The sequence below is a fragment of the Peromyscus californicus genome, unplaced genomic scaffold (genome assembly GCF_007827085.1).
Source record: "Peromyscus californicus insignis strain IS unplaced genomic scaffold, ASM782708v3 Scaffold_8__1_contigs__length_139910024, whole genome shotgun sequence".
NCBI lineage: Eukaryota > Metazoa > Chordata > Mammalia > Rodentia > Cricetidae > Peromyscus > Peromyscus californicus.
Genome location: NW_026294606.1, coordinates 17146917 through 17170595, shown reverse-complemented (window position 1 = coordinate 17170595; position 23679 = coordinate 17146917). Strand labels below are relative to the sequence as shown.

General features: G+C 43.0%; 1 protein-coding gene across 1 annotated transcript in view; it reads left to right on the top strand.

The window, feature by feature from the left end:
• Nucleotides 1-12470: 12470 nt before the first annotated feature.
• Nucleotides 12471-23679, top strand: part of Rnf144b (ring finger protein 144B) — a 166031-nt gene continuing 154822 nt past the window's right edge. The window contains exon 1 of the mRNA XM_052728228.1: nucleotides 12471-13219. The gene's annotated coding sequence lies outside the window, so the exon portion shown is untranslated. The remainder of the gene's footprint in view (nucleotides 13220-23679) is intronic.

Genomic DNA, 23679 nt, shown 5'->3' with positions numbered 1-23679 from the left:
TGGTCAGTCAGGAGATTACACCCAGCTCCAGGGATAGTCAATGTGGGAGCATGTAGGGAATAGTTGGTGAATACTGCTCCTTCTGCCATAGAAAGGGACAATAATTGCAATCTTACATGATACAATAGAGATGAACCGATGATGTAGTTGAATATATCTGTTAGCTTTATTTGGGCAATTGTTAAAATGTTCTTAAATTTTCATTTTGCCTTTGGTAAGTCTTCGCATCCATTACATATCCATATCAGCGCTTCTCAGACATTTATCAAACCTACACACACATATCTCTCCCACACTGTAAGCTTTGTAGGCAGAGACCATGCCCATGCTTTTATTCTTCCAGTGTTGGCATGGGGACCTGACAGTCTGAGAACACTTAATTACATTGTACCCCGTTTTAGTTCTTAGACAGTGGCCCAAGTCTGTTGTCTGGATGCTATTTAAAGATTGTTCAACAAAATTAACTCAGTGGGTTATCATGCTTTGAACAAGATGATGAGCAGTTCTTTTTTAAACGTGGTCAGAAATGTAAATATAGTGACACATTTGTTTCTTCTAAAAACAAGATATGCTACTCTATTTTAGTGGAAAGAGTTAGGCAAAATACACATCTTGGTAATTGAAGATGATGGTTTAGACTGTGAATGCAGCAGCATCCCACTGGTTGATGCTAGCCGACTGTTCTAGCTTGCCAATGGCCAGAGAGGATGACTCAAGATGTGCAGTTGATTATACAAGGGAGATGGTACTGAGACCAAGACTTCTTGGAGAACAGTGGATGAGTGCTACTAAGCTTTTACCCTTGGGAGTCAAGTTTATCATTTATAGCACATGCCATTAATAGATCTTGAGGGATTCACTTTGTATCCCTAGCTTGCCTTGAACATGAAATTCTCCAGCCTCTGACTCCCAAATGTTGGAATTACAGGAATGTGCCACCATGCTGGATTTGGTTTAATTAATATATTGGCTGTTTCCCATATGTGACTGTTGATATTGTCTTCTAGAATCAATCACCTAGAAGGCAAGCCTCATGTCTGTGGGATATTATTTAGATTAAGGTAGCCTCTGGGCATGCCTATGAGGTATCTGGATTGGATTGACCCTAACTGTGGGCAGCACTGGTCCATGACTTGAGCCCTAACTGAATGTAACTGAGAAAGTGAGTTGAGTTGAGAGCAAGAATTCACAATTCTCTGCTTAGTTGTGGATACAGTGTAACCAGGTGCCTCAGAACCCGATGGCTGAGATTTCCCAACCCTTCTGGACTGTATCTTGGACTGTGATCCAAAATAAAGCTTGTTTTCCTTAAGTTGCTTTCCTGAGGTGTTTTGTTAGAGCCCTGAGACACGTAGTTAATACAGACAATGGGTACTGAGAAATGTGCCTGTTGCTGTGGTAGACCTGACCATGCATTTCATAGGCATTCTAAAGAACTGGTTGCAGGAGGAATGTCGAAGAGTTCGGACCTTTGGGTTAGAAAAGCCCTCAAATGCTGTAAGCACAGCTTAATGGACCATTCTAGAGGAAAAGCAGAAAGCTGAGAGAAATGAAGAGTGCTGAGACCTGGCTCACGAGGTTTCAGAGGGAAATGGATTCTTAAGAGGAACCGGGTTCCAATTATATTCTGGCAAAAATATGACTTCGTTCTTCCCATGTCTTGAGAACTTGAAGGAAGCAGAATTGAACAGTAATGGACTAATGTGTCTGGCAGAGAAAATGTCATGGCAGGATAGTATTCACTTTCTGACATGGGTACTACTGCTCTCACCAGGTCTACAGTGAAAAAGATTAACAAAGACAGACATTTTAAAAATGTGTAGATTGTCAAGAAGAGGAGACAAATAAGGTTAAAGTTGCAGTCAAGACCTGTATTAAAAACAGGCTGTAATTATAATTGTTAAAGAGAAACCATCAACTTCACAATGGGCCCATAGGAAAGGAGTCCTGAGGCCTAGACTCCACCCATCAAAGGTTCCAACTTGAATGCTGGTGTTCACTGATCTGGGAAAGCTGCTGTCTGGTGAAGTAAATTTACTCTGGGTAAGCACACAGTGGCTCCTGTAATTGTGGTTCAGTGAGACCAGGCTCCATCCTTAGCTGGCAGCAAAAACTTTAGTGTTGTCTACATGGTACTGGTTTTGCAGGCATGAAAGATCCAAGATTGAAAGGTTATGGAGTCTTGCACCATGGTTTTGAGAGCTACGGAGACCAGGCAATATGTGGCAGGGTTGCAGTCCTTCAAGAAGACCGTGACAGGCTACTCCTCGAAGATGAAGCCACAGGGTGTTGGGACACCAGAACTTTGGCAGATCCACTGAGGAAAGTTACAGGTATAGAGTGAGGCTGGCCCAAGGGAAAGGCTATGAATGCTGTGGCAGCAGAGCTGGAAGGGCTGAGCTACCCAAGCTGTGCAGACCCTAGATTTCATCTCCTAAAATGCTATGGAGTATCGCTGCCTGAAGGGCCAACCTCCAGCGCCACAGGGCTCGAAAGCAATCCATGGCGTCGGCACATACTAAGACTTTTCTGTCTGAGAGGGTTAGGGGAAAAGACACATTATCTCTTCATGATTTCCTTCTTTATTATCTATTCTTCCGTGTTCTTTCTGTATTCTTTCATTATCAGTTGAAGAAAAAAGGAACTCCAAGATGAAATTTTAAGGCCTATGTGCCAGCAGGAAGGTCCAGCCTCTTCTGATGGACTGAACTGGACCAGACCCGAACAGCCGTAGGAGGCATATTTACTGATTGTTACATAAAGTATTTCCTATTACCAAGGTCCCTAATCTTAATTTACATGTCTTACTGAAGGAGAGCATCACATGCCTCCATGACTCTACTCCTTTTTTATGTATCGTGTGCAATACACAATAATACAAGAGCCTCAGGTGTGCCTGAGGTGTCTTGTGACCAAAGTCATGGGATGGCTGCAAAGCCCATTCAGCAAAACAATCACTGTTTTCCACAAGGATTCTTCAAGGTCAAAGTACTTCTAAAAAACAGTGGTCCATTCTATTGTCTACCCCCTACAGTCTTAAAAAACCACAAACCTAAACTTGTATACATAAAAAAAAAATCAGTCAGCTGTACTTTAGATCTTTAGGGTGCATACCCACCCCTCAATAGTTCTTTATATTAGGAGACTGAGGTCAGGAATGGGTACAAGGAATTAATCATCACCTTTGATCATCAACCAACCCTAGCAAGAAAATACGCCAGGCAGTAACGGTTGGGCTGCTTTGTATTTTTGACCTCAGCTATGTGTTCTTGTGTTCTTCAGATTGTTTTCTGGGGTTGTTCATCTTAAGGCTATTATCAAAACATCTCATTTAACCTGAAGATATTATAAGGCTTTGTTTTAGCTAATGATGCACACCAAAATCTGTGACTGTGTCTTTCAACATTAAGATGAAAGGAATTTGAGCCAGCCAGGCTCCTGGGACTCAACTGTTACTCCTAATCATCAACTTGAGCTGCCATCCATGCAGCTCCCTAAGTGAAACTCATAGGCTCCAGTTGTTAGCATTCCAGCATCTGTACTAGACAGCCCAGGGTCCTAAGGCCATAAGTCACTACATAATCTGTGTGCATGTAGTCTCTATACACATGTGCTAAGCCCCCTTTAAAGCAAACCCCTCCTGTCTCTTCCCATGAGGCCGCATCTGCACCCCCTCTTCTTCTTCCTTCCCCCATCTCCTCTTCTCTTCTTCTCTCTTCCTCTCTTCTTCTCTTATCTGCAGAGGTCCACTCTGCACCCCTTCTTCCCTTCCCCCAATAAAACCCTCTATGTGAGTGCTATATGGTGTGGCTCTCTCACCTTCCCTGTGGCCCCTGGGCTCCAACCCATCAAGGTCTCTTTCCCACTGTTTAACACCAGCTGTGTAGCACCTCCCTGTATCCACCTTCACTCAGCAAAACTCTGCATAAGCCAACACCACCACTATCGATCAGACAGTACAATTTAGGGAGGAAGCCATCCTCACAATAACAATCCACAGGTCAAATGACATCCTGGGGTCTGTGGTCCTGAGGCCCCGCCCAGCCGAGATGGGGGGGCACCTCCCAGTGGGCTGACACCCTGGACCTCAACTGCCACCCACTGCTCCTCTGACATGGCCACTGGACATGGAGTTTCCGGATTTGATGTTTGCCTTCTGGTCTCACTTTGGTTCATTCTTTCCTGGCTCCTCTACCATTTCTCTCTTTTGGGAATGAGAGTGTTTACTCTGTACTGTTGTATATTGGAAGTATGTTTAACTTTTTTTTTTTTAATAGGCACTTACAGTTAAGAGAGTGCCTGGTGTCTCTGATGAAACTGAAACTGGACTTACAAACAATATGGGCATTGTTAAAAACTGGAGGCTTGTGAAGTTGGATGAAATGCATTTTGCAGTATGAGATGGCCATGAGCCTGTGGGGACATGGGGTGGGAGGTTATGGCTTAAAAGTGATATGCTTGGGTGTCAAGTTGACAAGGGGTGGAGTGGTAATGGTTAATACTGATTGTCAACTTGACGGAATCTCAGGTCACCTTTGTCATGCCTGTGAAGGATTATCTGGATTATTAATTAGTCTCTGAGCAGTTTTTTAGATTAGGTTCATTGAAGTGGAAAGACTCACTTTAACATAGGTGGCACCATTCCCTGGGCTGAGGTCCTAGACTGAAAAAAAAAAAGGAGAAAGTTGAGTTAAACACTCCAGCATTCATCATTCCTCTTGACTGCGGACACAATGTGACCAGCTTCCTTAACTGCTTCCAGCAGGTCTTTCCTCACGGCAGACTGGCCCCCAGGATGAGCCGAGATCAAAGCCTGCTTTCTTATACTCTCTTTTCTCAGTGACAAAACACACAGTTAGTAAAAGAAAACTGAAGGAACAGAGAAACAACAGAACTTGGATATATTTTATTTGCTTGCTTACCATAACATAAGCGCATCTTTATAAGGAGAAGGCTTTTCTGTCTGTGGACTGACATCCAGTACATGGGATGTCATTACTGTGGGCCAAGTCATAACATCAAAGTAAGAAAAACGTTTTCCAATATAAGCTGGTTAGAAATCCTTACCCCAGGACTGTCAAAATAATGTTATTTTACTAGAGCAATATATCGAATGCTAAGATAGCCCTATAAATATTATTTTGGATCTCTGCTTCTATAAATAAAGCATTTTTAGTTTCTATTTATTCTTTAGAATTAGAGATTTCAGTGAGTACCTATCCCAAAGACACTTTAAAAAATAAGCAAATATCTTCAAATAATGAAAAGAAAAATAAGCCAGTTAGGTGTTAGCACCTACCTCCCAATATGATTTGGAAAATGCTTAGCATGTCTCTCTTCCATCTGCATGTGTGTTTGTCAATGTTTTGTCACCATCACACACACTTGACGTAATCGGCTTATAAAAAGAAAAGAGGAGCCGGGCGGTGGTGGCGCACGCCTTTAATCCCAGCACTCGGGAGGCAGAGCCAGGCGGATCTCTGTGAGTTCGAGGCCAGCCTGGGCTACCAAGTGAGTTCCAGGAAAGGCGCAAAGCTACACAGAGAAACCCTGTCTCGAAAAACAAACAAACAAACAAAAAAAAAAAAAAAAAAAAAAAAAGAAAAAAGAAAAGAGGGGTATTTTGGCCCAAGGTTTCAGAGGTACCAAGTCTGTGATTGGTTGGCTTCCCTGCTGCTTTTAGGCCTGTAGTCGGGCAACATGTCACAGTGTGAACATGTGTTCAAAGCTGCTCACCACATGGCCATCAGGGAGAGCACAGAAGGGAGAGGGGAGCCATCACTAATGTCAGGAGGTAGTTTGGGCTTTCAGAACTGGGGAGAGGTGCTATTGCTAGCTGGGGAGATGAGGCCAAGAAGGCTGTTAAATATGCAATGCCCAGAACATCCACAGACAACAGAGATACCTGTTACAAAACACCAAAGGGGTTGAGATTGATGTAGTGCAATTCTACTGCTTCACCAGCATGGCCCCTTCTAAGGATAACAAGCTCCAGACCCAGGCAAGAGCCCTCCTCGTCTTCAGTTCTGGAATACAACTTACTTTCCCCTTCCCTTCCCCTTCCTCTGCTTTCCCTTCGCTTCCCCCTCGCCTCCTCTCCCCTCCTCCCCTCCTTTTCCCTCCCTTTCTCCTCCCCCTCCCTCTTTTTTTAAGTAGGAAAGAACTATTGTGTGCTACTTTCTTTTTCTTTTTTTTTTTTTGGTTTTTCGAGACAGGGTTTCTCTGTGCAGCTTTGCGCCTTTCCTGGAACTCGCTTTGGAGACCAGGCTGGCCTCGAACTCACAGAGATCCACCTGGCTCTGCCTCCCGAGTGCTGGGATTAAAGGCGTGCGCCACCACCGCCCGGCTCTTTTTTTTTTAAAGATTTATTTATTTATTATGTATACAGTGTTCTGTCTGCACATATCCCTGCAGGCCAGAAGAGGGCGCCAGATCTCATTACAGATGGTTGTGAGCCACCATGTGGTTGCTGGGAATTGAACTCAGGACCTTTGGAAGAGCAAGCAGTGCTCTTAACCTCTGAGCCATCTCTCCAGCCCTACTTTCTTTTTCTTTGAGATAGTCTAACTGTATAGTCTGGGCTAGCCTCTAACTCTTGACTCTCCTTCCTCAGCTCCCCCAGTGCTGGAATTACAGGTGTGACTACCAAGGCCAGCATATTACTGATTTTCTGTTCAGCTTTGACAGCGTTTATCACCCCCATATAAATTGTTTTTCTTCTACATGATATTCATTTCTATTGGCTCTTTTCCTTGGGTAGCTATCCTTAGCTTGGTGACCATTCAGTGTTATTCAGGTCTCCAACTCCTTAGCTTGGTGACCACTCAGTGTTATTCAGGTATCCAACTCCTTAGCTTGGTGACCACTCAGTGTTATTCAGGTATCCAACATAGGCACTTAGTTCTTTCCTGATACATGGTACTCTTGGCTTATCTTATCCTTGCCTGTAAAAACGAAGGACTCTAGAGTTTTAGTCTAAGTCAATATAGCAACTGGCTTAGTTAGGGTTTACTATTGCTGTGAAAAGACACCATGACCACAAGTCTTATAAAGAAAAACGTTCAATTGAGGTGCAGCTTACAGTTTCAGAGGTTCAGTCCATTATCATCATGGCAGGGAGTATGGCGGTGTGCAGGCAGACCTGGTGCTGGAGAAATAGCTGAGTGTCCAACATCTTGTAGGCAACAGGAAGTCAACTGACAGTCACGGAGGGAAGCTTGAGCAAAAGAAACCTCAAAGCCCACCCCCACATTCCCTCCAACAAGCGCCACTCTGTATGGGGGTCATTTTATTTCAAACCACTGCAGCAACTTCCTCTGTTCTGGTCTCATATTAACATACAATGCCTATTGGCTGCTTTCCTCTGTGACTCATCAGCATCTGAAGTTCAACATTAGAGGGGAGCCCTCTTCTCTAGCAAATCTCTCCCTTTTTTACTGGTTCGCTTAATCTCACTGTTGTCCACCATGTTGCTGAGACTTGACCTTTCCCACTTTTCAACTCCTTGGGTCATTTGGCTTCTACACCTCTAAACAGCTCTCACGTCCATTCTGTTTTCTTTCGGGCCATATCATCGATCTTAATTAAACTGTTGAGCGTTTCTTTACTGGTCTCTCTCCCTGAAACTTTATCTTTTCTCTGGATTACCAAAAAGTGAGTCCACCAAACAAGGAATAGTCCTGTCAGTCTCTCAGACTAGCTACATAGCTAACCAGCAGATCCTTAAGATCCAAGCACTGTTTTTCCTAGGGAAGCATCCCTCAAGTCTCTGTAGCCAAAACACCTTCCCTTCCTGCCTACACTGTGCTCATCTAGTATCTCCATATTTTTATTATTCCTTGTGAAATTACATTTTAATTATTTACATCTTTGTCTTTATGGTAAACATCTAATGAGTTGTCTTTCTAGAGTACACTTTGTTGAAAAACTGCCCTGTCTCCTCAGTCTCCTGAAATGCTTCTCTGTGGTGGTCAGCTTTCTGACTGTAACAAATACCAGAGATAAATGAGTTCTTTTTTGAGACAGACTTTCTCTGTGTAACAGCCCTGGCTGTCCTAGAACTCTTTGTAGACCAGGCTGGCCTCAAATTCACAGAGATCTGCCTGCTTCTGCTTCCCAAGTGTTGGGATTAAAGGCCTGTGTCACCCCTCCTGGTGATAAATGAGGTGTTTTTTTTTTTGTTTTTTTTTTTTTTTTTTTTTTTTTTTTTCGAGACAGGGTTTCTCTGTGTAGCTTTGCGCCTTTTCCTGGAACTCACTTGGTAGCCCAGGCTGGCCTCAAACTCACAGAGATCCGCCTGGCTCTGCCTCCTGAGTGCTGGGATTAAAGGCGTGCGCCACCACCGCCCGGCGATAAATGAGTTTTTAGAAGGCTTATTTTTGCTCACAGTTTTGGAGATTTTCATCCATGTTTTTTTTTTTTTTGGACTCGTGGTGAAGCAGGTCATCAGAATAGGGGCATGGTGAAAAAGAAGCATTCATCTCATGGTACCCAGGAAGCAGAGAGGCTGAGGTCCAAATATCCCCTTCAAGGGCATGTACCCAGTGTAAGATGAATTGCTAAACGGTCTTATTAATAAAAAACCCAGAGCCAGATATTGGGGTGAAAGATGAAAGATCAGAGATGCAGAAAGAAGCCAGCCATGTTCTTACTACTAGGAAATCCTCAGCCCAAGAGAGAGCCACTTCCTGTATACTCACACCTATGTACATTTCTGTGCCCTGCCATCTTACTTCCTCACTCCGCCTAGCTACATCACTTTCCTCTTTCTGCCCAGCTCTATCACTTCCTGTCTGTCTGTACAGACCTCCAGACCTCTATGGTTAACTAGTGCTGGGATTAAAGACATGTGCCACCACGCCTGGCTCTGTTCCCAGTGTGGCCTTGAACTCACAGAGATCAGGATGAATCTCTGCCTCCCAAATGCTAGGATTAAAGGGGTGTGCTACCACTGCCTGACCTCTATATTTAATATAGTGGCTGGCTTTTTCCTCTGGTCCCCAGATAAGCTTTATTGGGGTGCACAAAAAAATATCACTACAACCCAGTGACTTGGCTTCCACTAGGTCCGACTTCCCACAGTATCACCAGTTTGGCACTATTGAGTGCCAAAGACTGGTGGCCAAACACACACCACATGGGCTTTTGGGGAACACTTATCTAAAACAGCACCTTCTATCTTTATCCCACATTTACTCTCTGGTATGGTTAGAGGAAGAAGTTTGTAGGCAGTTTTATATCAACTCTGACTTCAGTTAGGTTACTTAGTTTCTTTTTGAATATGAAATCGAGAGACATAATGACTGAGTCTACTTGATCATAGCATCTGAAACATAAAGTTAGGGAGTGTAGGGCATATTTTCTATCATTAAGTAGAGGAATCCTAGACTACAGGGATGAAAGATGAAAGATGGTTGAGACAAGGCAATATTTAATTTTATGAGGTGCTCAGATATAAAGTTAAACATTGCTTCTAGGTATGTTGGTGAGGGTGCTTCAACCAGAGATTAGTATTTTCATTGGAAAACAGATGATTCTCTTCAATGTAAATGTAAGATACCAATCCACCGAGGGCCTGAATGGAATCAAAAGGGGAAGTAAGGCTGTGTTCACGCTGTAAACTGAACCACCCATCTCCTGTCCTTAGTAGTCCTGAGTCCTAGACATTTTGCTATCCTTTCTGGCTCTCAGGGCTTTTAATTCTATCAAGTTTTCTTGGTCTTCAACTTGGAGATAGTGGACTGTAGGACTTATTGGCATATGAGTCCATCCCTTTCAGTGAGTATACCAAACCTTTCTCACTGTCTCTCCATATATGCACCATACACATGTGCATGTGTATGTCTGTGTCTGGGTGCATGTATGTACATGCACCCACAGTTGTCTCTACACATGCATGGGTTCTATACCCACAGGTTTTACATTCAGGGATTCAACCCAGCCATGAACCAAAAATGTAGTTAAGGGCTAGTGAGATGTCTCGGCAGGTTAAGGCACTTGCTCCCATGCCTGATGACCCGAGTTTGGTTCCCAGAACCCGCATGGTGAAATAAGAGAACTAACTCCCACAACTTGTCTTCTGATCTCCACACTCATGCCATGGCATGTTCACATACATACATACACACACAAATAAAAAGGTTAAAAATGTGCTTAAGCTATGATGGTAGCCTTTGTAGTGAGCATGTGTATACTATTCCCCAAATAACAGAGTGTACCTCTGTTTACCTCAAGTCATTTAGAGATGATTTAAAGATGATTTAAAGGGTTGGAACTGGACATGGTGGTACACGTGTGTAATGTTGCCACCTTGGATATGGAGGCAGGAGGATCAGCAGTTCCTACATAGCTAGACCCTGTCCCCCAAACAAACAATAATAGCAAAAAAAAAAAAAAAAAGTATAGGGTTGGAGATGAATGGGTTATATGCAAATACTATACTACTTTATAAAAAGGACTGAGACATTCACATTTTTAGTTGTTCTGGGGATCTTAAACACCTTTAAGATACTGAGCTATTCATATTCCATATATATTAAGATATTCCATAAATATACATCTATAGCCCATGTCTTAGTTAGGGTTTCTATTGCTGTGAAGAGACCCCATGACCACGGCTACTCTTATAAAGAAAACATTTAAGGGAGTGGCTTAAGTTTCAGAGGTTTAGTTCCTTATCATCATGGTGGGAAATGGAGGAATTTAGGCAGACACGGTGCTGGAGAAGGAGCTGAGAGTTCTACATCTTGATTCACAGACAACGGGAAGTGAGCTGTCTAATATATTGGGCATAGCCTGAGCAAAGGAGACCTCAAAACCATCCCCACAGTGACACACTTCCTCCAACAAGGCCACACCTACTCCAACAAGGCCATATCTCTTCAAAGCGCCACTCCCTTTGGGGGCCATTTTCTTTCAAAGCACCATAGTCTATATATATATATACATATATATATACATATATGCACATATACACACATATATATGCACACATATAATCTCAAAGTGACTCTGTGTGTCAAATTTCCTTGTAACTTATTCCACCGATCAGTTACAAATCAACCCTTTAAAAGATGATTACGTTTTATTTATTGTGTGTGTGCACATGTATGCCAGTCAAAGGAAAACTTGGAGGAGTATTCACTCCTAACGTGGGGTTGGAGAATCATACTCAGGCTATCAAACTTGACTGTAAGCACCATTACCTGTTGAGCTATTTCTCTGGTCCCCACTAACATCCCTTTTTATCCCTGAGCTAGTGAGCTGATCACTATATAAATAAGACACTTAGTTTTAAAGGGCTATGTTCTCTCTAATTTCTGTCTACCTTTGTCATTTCATGATTCTTTCCCACCTGAGCCTTCTCCCTCCATGCTTTCCTCCCAGGAAAGGCTTACCTCTCTGAGGATGTTTCATGGGACTGAAACTGGATTCGTCAAAGGCAGGAGGATTTGTATGTCGGTATTTGCTGCTTTAAATGTCCCTTGTAGCACTCTTCTGGATTCTTTCTGTACTCCTCCACCTCTCCTTTTATTCATTCTCTGCCCACAGCCAGTAGTTTTTCTCAAATAAAAATCTGACATCACATTCCTGTGCTAATATGTCGGTGCCCCGTCCTTATCTGTGAAATAAAGTGCAGTTTTTAAAAACATGGCCCAGGAACGCTGCATGATCTGTTCTCTGCTGATCGCTTCTGGCCTTGAGTCCGCTCTCCCCAACCATTTGTATTCTCACCTCCAAGAGATGAACTTTAAGTTCTTTAAGTTGCCAAGTTATTTTTTCCTTTTGGCTTTCTCTTCTTGTTACTCTCCCTTCTGTCTGTTCTGTCTACTGTTGCAGCCCAATTGCACTGACCCTTCGGTCTCCGTCATACTGCCCTCTGTGGGCGTTCTTCGTCATAGCACCTGCATTGAAGAGCTGCTTGACTCATCGGCTAGTCCCCTTCACATCCTGTCCGCAAAGATGCTTTATAAGCTCTTCAGTCTCCAGAACTAATTGCAATGACTTGTTTGATGATTTCATCTCCCAGTATCTACCTCCTGCTCAATATAGAAATCTGACAGTTCTAGTAACTGCCTCCTTTTAAAGCCCTAAGATTAGAAAGTTATTTGACAAATTTAGAAATGATAAGGAATTAATGTGGAGTCTCTTTCAATAGACATCTGTATATTCCAGGGCATTGGTATAAACTGGTTACCAAGTTAATTCTGGTCAGCCTTGAAGTTACAACATGACTATGAATAACTTATTCCATAAATATGCATTATACTGATAGGTGAATAAATGACTAAAATACCATTTGACAGCTCGCCTTCCACCTCCCCCTGGGCTTACGTCACTTTCGGCTCTCTCACGTTAGTGAGAGGTGATGTTTCTTGGACTGTTTCCCATCCTTTCTCATCTGCTGTATTATTAAGTAGGCTGTACTCATGGCGAGTTCGTCCTCCGTTAGAACTCTCTTCCTTGAGTATAGCCATCTGCTTCTCCCTGGAATTGGAGCCTCAGAACTGGGTCTTTCCTGGGTCAGAGGAGGATGGGACAGACTCCGTAACCAAAACCAGAGAGTAATTAAGGGCTCCATCCTGCGCTCCTGGCCCTGACAGGTGGCATGCATCTATAGTACTGGCTAAGGAGACTTGCCCTGACTTGTGCAGCTGAATATATCCCTCCTGAGACCCAGTCAAACTCCCAGCACCCTAAGTTTAAAGAGAGGGGATGCCTACATTTTAAAAACAATGATAGGTTTATTTTGGAAAAATGTAGATGCCTCAGAACAGTGCTTACGGAGAATACCAAGCGTTGGGAACTGGGGTGAAGACACTCAGTGGAGGCGGGAGACGGAGGTAAACAGTTCCTTGAACCTTGTCGCGAAGATGAAGGATTTTAAACGGATTTTCTGAAGTTGCCCGGCGTCCGGATTTCCTGGACCACTCGCGCTGCCTGCCTGCTGAGGAGTGCGCCTCCGGGGGAGGTGTGCGCGCGCGCTGGAGGCAGGGAGGCGGTGGAGAGGGGCCTGGCTCCCGGAATAAACAGCGGGGGAGCGGCTCGGCGGACGCCTGCGGCCGGCCGAGGGAGCGAGGTGCAAGGGCCGCAGGCCACAGAAGCGAGCTCCGGGATGGTAGCTAGGAGATCGGAAAGCCTTTGATGCCAGAAGCCGCTGGCTGGAGACACTGACAACCCAGCCCCTCCGGGAGTCTCAGGCTGTGGCTCAGACCTTAAGGTAAGCAGTGGCTCCTTGCAACCCAGGAGCTGCGAGCCCAAGCGTGCCGGGTGCGTTCCTACCTCCCTGGGGCTGCCACCTCTTCACCTTCTTCCTTTGCCCTTCCCCAGGGTCCTCCCGCCAAGCTGACGCCCTGTGCTGGGTGACTGGCAAGGGAGCGTTCTGGGTTTCTGTTCCGCGGCCCATGGGACCTTTGCCTCCTCTCTGAACCACCCCTCACTTTCACTTCTTTCCCAGGACCGCTCCAGGAATCTGGCACCCCAGACGCTGGGTGCTGAGAGCGAGTGGGTGGCATGAGTTCTTCCACCCTCTCCAGGTGTGTGATACACAGATGCATTAATTGCCCCTAAGGTCTGGAAATAATTTGGCGTCTGAAATACTGCAATTCCTCACCTTCCATAACCTACCCTAGCCTTTCATTACTGTCTTTACTTTGGAAAGAATATCAACTCTCGAATCAGGTCATTGCAACGTACCACCTTATCTTTGTGTCTCCACTGAACGTCAAGTTGGGATCCCCCAGTCTCTACCCTACCCCCCTTTCCCAGTTTAAACAATGTTTTCAAGGCTACAGCAACTGCTACAAGTTTATTCGACCTTGAAGCGCTATCTCTTATCCAGGAGCATGAAAAAAAAAAAAAAAAAAACCCTCAGGCCCCACCCTACAATCTTGATTCAGATCTGGAGGGAGAGGGGGAGGAACTGAGGGAGAGGCAGAGGGAGAGGCTGTTGTGTATGTAAATGTGCTTTATATCTAAAAATCCTGCCAGAAGTGAGTGCGCTCCTCGTCATCGATTCTCCTCCTGAAAGTAGAAGACCCATGTGGGAGAAAGCCCCGTTCTCCAAAGCTGATGGTTTGATGCGGTGCCATCACTTCTGGGATGGCAGTTTGGGGAAGGGGCAGCTATTCAGAAACTCAGATACAGGATTAGGGGAAAATGCCATACTTCTAAGAGACCAGATTTAAAATGTCTCGTTTTTAAAATGTAATCATTTCCTCATAAATACTCCGTGCTGAAAAGGGCGGAGGTCTATCCTGCAGGGAATCAGAAAATCTTCCTCTGACTGTCCCTTCATTTTTGTTAAGGATGGAATGCAGGCCTTTGGCTGGTTCACTTGTTGCTCACTTAAAGGCAAAAGACTCAGACAGACCAATTGCCAGGCAACAAAAGAAGGAACGATCGTGTAAAGTGATCCAAATCCTGCTAATGTTCCCGATTATGTGAGCCCAGGTCTTCTACTCTGACTGTCCTGTAAACTTTGCATGTTGTCACAGATGCACATCAGCTAATTTTCATGCATCCTTCTATGTATCTGAGCCGTTCTAAGTACCTGTGAAGTCACCAGAGGCTAACTATCAGGGGAAAGAGAGATTATTTGTGTCTTCTGAAGAGCTGAGGGAATGGCTAATTAACATATTGTCAAATAGATACGATATTAAAGCACTTATTTCTTTTCATAGAACGAGATATGGTGAAATAGGGATGATGCTTGGTACCTGCTTTCAAGAATATTAAGGACAGACTAGAGACTGTGAAGCCGTGAAGCCTTTTGAACATTTGAGAAACGACGCTGTCTAGTTATTGAGCCAATGTGATTGTTTTCCTGGCAAAATTTCTCTCCTTTCTAAAATTAACTTTCCCTAAGGAAAACTAGTGCAGATGCACATGATTCAGCCCAACCAAGTCCTGAAAATGCCGTAAATTTCAAAACTGACCTCACTTTATTCCCGTAGATCCTTGTTTGAGGGCTGATTGCGGCACATGCAGAAATGCCCATTGCTAGCTGGCCTTTGCAAAGCGCTCCTTTGATGGCATGGTTATAGACAGAGCATAGTATTAAGCTACAAGTTCTACTGGTGAGGCAAAAGTTATTCCCCAAAGGTTTTATGTATGTTGTACACATTAGTTCTGAGACTTCCATAATTATATATGTAACACATGTTTTTAATATGAACCCAAAACCACAATATTTTTCTCTGTGGTGGGACATTTAAGCACTAGGTTTTGATCACTTTTCATGGAAATTTTAATTTGACAGAACTAAGAGCTTCAAGAAAATAATTCCATAAAGATCTATTTGGAACTAGAAGTCCTTGAAAGAAGAGAAAAAGATGTTTAAAGCCCCTGGCCAGCTGTGTGCACAGCCTTCTGCAAGTCTTGAGAGTAACGGTAGATCCAGTTCTGGCAGCCTCCGACTGTGGATGATTAGACCCTACCACCATTCTGCAGACCTTTAATTTAGTCTGTAACTCGATGCTTCACTGACCCCACACATTCTCTTTCTGCCACGCTAGCTCACAGAGGAATGGCTGGCACTTTGGATTGACATTTTTTCCCCTCCCATCAATTAGAACACAATTGTATAGGTTGCAGAATGCAGTTGCATTTTTAACTCAATATTCTAAGAAGTACCTTTGGTCACAAAGAGAATAGCCCTACGCAGGCTGCATCATTTGTCTTGTTTCACTGTGCCATGTTAATTATTCAATGATTCAAGGATGTAGAAATAACAGAGTCACAGGTATTAAAGCTGGAAGGGCACTTCAGAATTCATCCCGATTTTAATCATTCTTTTCTACAGATGAATACCAAAGTGCTCATTGCCATAATCCAATCTTTGAGACTAGGCATTAAGTTTTACATCTTTCCAGTTCTCAAAGTAATGAGGATTTTTGTATACCTGAGATGAATTTATATATGAATTCCACAGGGTAGCAACAGCTGTCGAGTAGGTTGCTAATCTCACTAGATTTCCAATGAAACTCAACATAGCAAATGTAGGTCATTTACAAAGGCACCAAGCTACTTGAAACTAACACCCTAGGACTTCCATTATCTTGGGTGGGGACTACTTGAACTGGCTGGCAGAAGACAAAGGGTACCTCAAGACAGATGAATAAAGATGGGCAAGAGAGTAAGATAGGGTGTAGAAAGAGCAAGGCTTTGTGAACCTGCAAATCACTCAAGGGTGGGTAGCCTTCAGCTTCTTTAAGTCCCTTTAAATATGGTAGTTGTCTTAGCATTACATCAATCTTGGACAGTTGATGTGGACATTAAGTGTGTGTAAGTTGAATTATAAAAACATGGATACTTTATAATGACTTTTCAGAATTATGCTGTACCTCAGATAGCCCCAAATACATGCAATGCAATCGTCTATAGGTCATCCAGCACCCTGCACTCGTCAGGAAGTGGTGTGCATCCTTGATGAAGATGCTAACTTCTCTGAATCACAGCTCTAAATAAAGAGGATAATGACTACCTTTTAGGACAGGGTTTTTAGTCTGAAATCATAGAAATAATCCTTGTTTCTTTCCTTTGGACCTCTACCTCATTGAGGCCTGTCCTTTAAAAGTCCATTCCTTATGTTTCTATCCTTCAAAATCTTTATCTTCCAGATTGTTCACTTGAAATGAATTTATATATGAGTTCAATAGGGTAGTAATGGACCTGAGGTCCTGGTGTTTAATATTTTTCTTACTAGTTATAAAATACTTATTGATATGTGGCATTAAAAGGATTGAATTCAATCTTGAGAGGTCATATAAAACTTAAATATTCTTGCCATAGCACAATTATTTACCATTTATTGAGGTACTTTATATGCATTAAGAAGTATCTTTAGGTGCTAGAGAAACAGCAATTAAGAACATTGGCTGCTCCTCCAGAGGACCTGAGTTTGATTTCCAGCACCCACATGGCAGCTCACAATCATTTGTAACTCTGGTTCCAGGGGATCTGATGCCTTTCTGGCCTCTATGGGCACCAGGCATGCATGTGGTACACAGATGTATATTCAGGCAAAACACTTATTCACAAAGGGAAAAAAGCTACAGATCCCTAAAGAGGCAACCATTACCCTCTTTAAATAGAAATAGAGCTGTCATCCAGAGAAGTTAGCACCTTCATCAAGGATGCGTACTACTTTTAACATGTCCCACTACTTCCCTAAGAGTACAAGATGCTGTGTGGTCTATAGATGATGGTGCTGTGCACTGTAGCACAAATTCTAGTTGGTCTTAATAATAAAAACCCAGATTCAGATATCAGGGTGAAAGCTGAAAGATCAGAGAAGCAGAGCTGTCAGCCACCGGAAAGATTCTTACCTCTAGGAATCCTCAGACTGAAAGGGGCGAGCTCTTGTCTCTACCCTGTCTTATCACTTCCTCTTTTCACCCAGCCATATCACTTCCTGTTTCCTCCTCCCAAGTGCTGGGATTAACATGTGCCTCCCAAGTGCTGGGATCAAAGGCATTTGATCCCAAGTGCTGGGATTAAAGGTGTGTACCACCACTACCTGGCTTCTAGTAGCTAGCTCTGCACTCTGGTCTCCAGGCAAGCTTTATTTGTTAGAGCACAAACAAAATATCACCATAATGCACATTTGGAGCTTCTGAGATATTTCCTAATTCTGAAAAGACTTTATAAGGCCTTCATATATTTGTATATTTCATCTTAGATGCATTCAATGGAACTCAACCACCTGGCATTGATTTAATACTTAGAAACAACCACATTTAATGTGCTTCCAAGATAAAGTGGACCCCCCAATAATCAAGATGTTTAAAATTTTTTTCTTTATAATTTTCAGAAATTTGAGGATGCACTAGATACCTATTGGTGACTAATTAATGTACTCTTCACTGCTCTCTAAACACAAGTATCTAGAGCAGTGATTCTCAACCTTCCTAATGCTGCAACCCTTTAATGTAGTTCCTCAGCCGGGCGGTGGTGGCGCATGCCTTTAATCCCAGCACTTGGGAGGCAGAGGCAGGCGGATCTTTGTGAGTTCGAGGCCAGCCTGGTCTACAGAGTGAGATCCAGGAAAGGAGCAAAGCTACACAGAGAAACCTTGTCTCGAAAAACCAAAAAAAAAAAAAAAAAAAAAAAAAAAAAATGTAGTTCCTCATGTTGTGGTGACCCCCAACCATAAAATTATTTTCATCACTACTCCACAACTGTAGATTTTCTACTGTTATGAATCATAATAAATATCTGTGTTTTCTGATGGTCTTAGGTGACCCCTGTGAAAGGGTTGTTTGAGCCCTAAATGGTCTTGAGTGGTTGAGAACCACTGCTCTACTGTGTAATGTTTCCTTCCAGCCTAAGAAGTTTTCTTGTCTTTTAATGCTGCTCTTTGAGAACAGTTACAAATTAAAACACACGCCATGCGATGGCTCATCATCATTGTTAACAGGACTGGATTTTGAACCTCCTGGAAGACGTCCCTCCAGGTATGTCTATGCAGATGCGTGCAGGTGTCTGTGTTGTAAATGTGGGTGGCACCATCCCTCACACTACAGTCCTGGATTAAAGAAAAAGAAAGGAGAAATCAACTGAGCACCAGCATTCATCTCCCTCTGCCTCCTGACTGCAGAAGCAATGTGACCATGTGACGATATGCCTCATGCTCGGCCATTGTGTGGTCCCAGTCGTGATAGACTGCATCATCAACCTTGACTGAAAAGGAACTCTTCCTTCCTTAGATTGCCTTGCCAGGTGTTGTCACGGCAACAAGACAAGAAACTGATAATCACTATGTTACAATTGACTCTCATATACCTTGATATTATAGTTAAGATGCTATATTTGTATTTTGAGAGCATATATATGTATACGTTTGACTATATTTTTTATTCATTCCATTTCCAGATAGTAAAGAAGTACCTTACAAAATATTTGTTATAAAAGTGAACATTACTCTGATAGGGTTGAGAGTCATTGCTTTGTAAAAATATTTCTTACTGGGTCTGAGAAAAATACACCAGTAATATCTTTAATTTTGTGAATTAATGCATTTTAGCCTGTTGCTTTGGGTTTTGTCATTTAATCTGCTTGATTAACGCTGTCTGAGTACACCTAAGATCTGTAATCTGTTCACTCTGCCTTAAAGAAGTCATCACTGTTAGTCTAGAATTAGGAGTTACGATGTGCTCCATCACATGTTATTGACCTCTCTGACTAACTCCATGCCCAGATGGAAGGAGAAGGAAACATTGAAAATAGTTGTGATTTGCTTTACCACTGCAGAGGAAAGAGACAGCGAGAAGCAGATGAGAGCAGGGAAAGGCATATATTTTCTCTCTTTCTTTCTTTTTGGCACAAAGGGCTCATAAAGCCCACCCCAGCCCAGACTGGCCTCAAACTTGCTATGTAGTTAAGGGTGACCTTAAACTTCAGATCCTCATGACTCCACTCCTCCCAAGTGCTGAGATTACAGGTGTTCTCTACTACACCCAGGTTTCTGTGGTAGTAGGAATCAAGCCCGTGCTTACTAGGTAAATACTACCAACTTAGTTCCACCTCCAGGCCCCATTTTCTTTATTGTATATATCTAGACTACTTTGGAAGAGAAATCTTTTTGCCCAAGTCAGTGTTTGTTATTGTGAGAAAATACGAGACATAGAACACAGGACATAGAATACGGGACATAGAATGCGGGACACTGTAGGTATAACCAATAGTCTTATTAAATAAGAAACACAGAGCCGATTGATTCAGAGAAGAAAGCCAAGAGATCAGAGCTAAGAGCCTTACCCTTCCTGCTTCAGGGATCCTCTTCAGCCAAGAGAGCTCTCCGGAAAGAGACCTACTTCCTGTGTGTATGTCTTTATATAGTCTTTCTATTCTGCCTTCTCATTGGTTGCAAACCCAAACACATGACTGCCTTGTAACTGCCTGTCTGTAGAGTCTTCCAGGTCTTCTATGGTTGGTATTGAGATTAAAGGCGTGTGTCTCCAATGCTGGCTGTATCCTTGAACACACAGAGATCTACCTAGCTCTGTCTACCAAGTGCTGGGATTAAAGGCGTGCGCCACCACTGCCACGCTCTTGCTATGGCTCTAATAGCTCTGACCCCTGGGCAACTTTATTTATTAACATACAATTAAAATCACATTTCAGTACAAATAAAATACCACCATAGGACACAGAGTGCTTATGGGGAAGAGACACTGGTTTAGCGTGAAGAGTTCAACATTCAAAGATCTGATGCTGATGTGATTTTTAGCTATATCACACCATGGTGGGAGTGTGTGTGTGTGTGTGTGTGTGTGTGTGTGTGTGTGTGTGTGTACATTTGGACCAGCGAGGAAAGGGGGAGGGAGAGAGGGAGAGAGAATGAATGGATGATGGATGGATGCATGTGAAGATGAACAAAGAGGAAAATAGTGAGTACAAGGCCCAGCTTGGGATATATACCACAATCTAAAATCCTGTTTCAAAGAAAAATTAAGATTGCCAATTAAGGGTGTTAAAATATCACCATCTAACATTAGCCTATTTCAGAAAAGAAGGAAAATTTGATTATAACAAATTGAATGAACTGCCAAACAAGTCTCTCAGATGGTGAAGTTTCCCCTTTCCTTCAGAACTGTCTCCTTTTCCTAAGTTTCCAACTTTTCTTCTGTCATTATGCCTCATGGCTTGTCTTCCCTCTCTGACATTCCCAACTGTGCTCCTCTACTGATGGTTTCTCGTTGGGTTATAGGTCTAATCCGCTTTCCTATCTTAAAAAGGCATGGGATAAAATTAGCAGGGCTATGAATGAAAGCAAAAGCAGAGGGTATGGGGGAGGGGCTAGTTGGAGAGTTGTATAGAGTTAATAGGACTCAGTGACTGACTGGCTATGACAGGTGACAGAGAGGAGGTAACTCTTCCTAACTGTGTGTTGTTGTAGAAGAGGAACCCTGGCTGGGAGAATGAAAACAAGACTTCAGTGTGGTGGAAGGGACAGAGGGAGGGGATTCTGACTCTTGTCTGTGAATTCTGCTCCTCTGTGATTCCAACTAAACTGCTAACCCACTTTAGTATACCTACCTCTTGGGCATGCCTTTCCCTCAGAGTTGGAATGTAAGCCTATCCTGGGTTACAGGTGGAATATTCTCTTTCTGAGATGAATAGGGCAAGAAATGTTTCAGATCTTCAAATATTCAAATTCATAATGAAGACAGGAAAAAAACTCCAGCTGATATCTTAGGGATGGGAGCCACGTCTAAATATGAAATTCACTTAGAGACATATGCTTGACATACTTAGTTTGAAGGTATTTTTATATGGCATTTTTAATGCACCTGGGCTTTGACTGCAACCTTTCATGTAAAGTAAGAAATGGAATTTTCCACTTGTGATGTCATGTTAATATTCAGAGTTTTGACTTTTGGAGCATTTGGGATTATTGATGCTCAAACTCTTTGTATGTTGTTTCCAGGAACTTTCTAGCCAACAGAATAAAAAATTTTTTTAACTGAGAAAAGACAATGAACCAAATGATGGTAATGTTATTATGTATGCAACTTTATATTAGAATGAAATCTTTTTAGTGTCCCTGTTGGCTGTAGCCCAAGATAGAATTCACAGCCCAAAATGAGGTAAGAACACATTATAGACCTGGAAGAGGAAACACAAGGACATGAGTTAAGCATCATTCAGAAATCAGCCAGCTCATTGCCCACTTCCATCTGATAAAGGTTAGAGAGGCCAAGAAAATAATAATTAGGAGGTGGTTTTTAGAGAGTTGGAGAACTCGAGTTTTCCCTCTACACCCTGGCACCATAAGAAATGGATAAGAGGTACTTCTTTAAGTGTAAAGAGATTATGTCGATCACTTGAAGTGTTTGCTGTGTACCCTCTAGACTGAGAGGCATAGTATGTAGTCAGAGTTTCTCTGTGTCCTGGCAGCTGCTCCCAAACAATCACTCAGAGACTTATTATTAATTATAAATGCTCGACCAATAGCTTAGGCTTGTCTCCAGCCAGCTCTTACAACTTAACCCATTTTTTTTAATCTATGGGCTGCCCAGAGGCTCATTTACCTTATCTATGAACATCCCATGTTGCTTCTTCCTGTCTGGTTTTTGACTCCTCAGACTCTTTCCCAGCATCCTCTCTGCTCTGAAAATCCTGCCTAGCTATCGGCCAATCAGCTTTTTATTAACAGTGAAAACAACCCATTTTCACAGTGTACAGAAGGATTATTCCATAGCAATAGTGGATCCATGGTTTATGTCTGAGGAGGTTAACAAGAGCCTGTGTGCTGGTTCCCATGATGGCAGAGCAATAGAAAGAAAGCACATTGTTCCATGGTTTGATAGACTAGAGCACAAGGATGCTCTCAAAGATAGATCATGGTGGAGAGTGAGGTAGCCTGGGGTCATCTCAAGTCATGGTTAAGGGGGCCACCTATACCACAATAGTGTAAATGGAGGAAAGTGCAGTAAATGTCCATCAACACAAAAAGGTTCTGCTGGTGACACACCCCTACTGATGAGGATGGAGTAGGTTCCCTGCTTCACCACTCTCCATCCCCACCGCCAATATCCTACTCCATGGAAAAGCTATAAAAAAAAGTTCACTAAGGGCTGGTACTGTAACTCTGAGTGGTAGAATGTATGCTTTGAATATGTGAGGGCCTCACTTCAATCCTTAAAATTCACACACACCCAGATCACAGCCTGCCTTGGATCATTGCATCTGTGTTAGTCAAGAGAGAACTTGATGGTTGATTACTCCCTCATCTTTATATATATATGTGTGTGTGTGTGTGTGTGTGTGTGTGTGTGTGTGTGTGTGTGTGTGTGTACTATGCAGCTCTTTCTTGCCTGGAACTTCCTATGTAGACCATGCTGACCTCAAACTCACAGAGATCCACTTGTCTCTACCTCCCAAGTACTGGTATCAAAGGAATGCAACAGTGAGTCTGGCTCCTCCTCCTACCTTATTCCCAGATAAGAGATTAGTATCAGAAACTGGGGGACCTAGATGAGCAATGTGGAAAGAGAAGCCTTTCCATGTCCACCTTCCCTGATACAGGAAGCAGCATACATCAGGCTGTGACTGAAGGAGGAGGGCAGATGTCATCCTTTATATCAAGTTGGAAGAGTAGGGGCTGCCTTAGATTGGGTGCATCAGCAACAGAACTGTGATTGACATTTTTGACTTGGAATGGCTTAAAGAGTCTCTGATGATCAGAAAAGTCATGACAACTGTCCTGAATCTAATCCAAAGGCAAGTAAAGAACAAACCACATATAATTTGAGATTTTGAGAGCAATAGAACCAATGGAATATCCATGGTCATATATATGGGAAGATTTATTGTGGGAAATGGCTCACACAGTTATTGGTGCTGAGAAGACCCCTGATCTATGATGGCAAGTGGAGGACCAGGCAACCGGTACTGTAATTCAGTCCAGTCTAAAGTCCCAACACCCAGGTGCTCCAGTGTCCGAGGCAGGAGAAGGTGGGTGTCTCAGCTGAAGGAGGAGAATTTGCCATGGTTTGCTTTTCTCTTCAATTGAAGCCTGCAGCAGGTGGAGGATGCTTTGCTCTGGATGCTTTTTATTTGCTGTACTAATTCACATGCTAACATCTAGAAATACCTTTACAGACATATCCAGCATGTTCTACCAGCAACCTGGGTATCCCCTCATCCAGTCAAGTTGACACATAAAATTAAGCA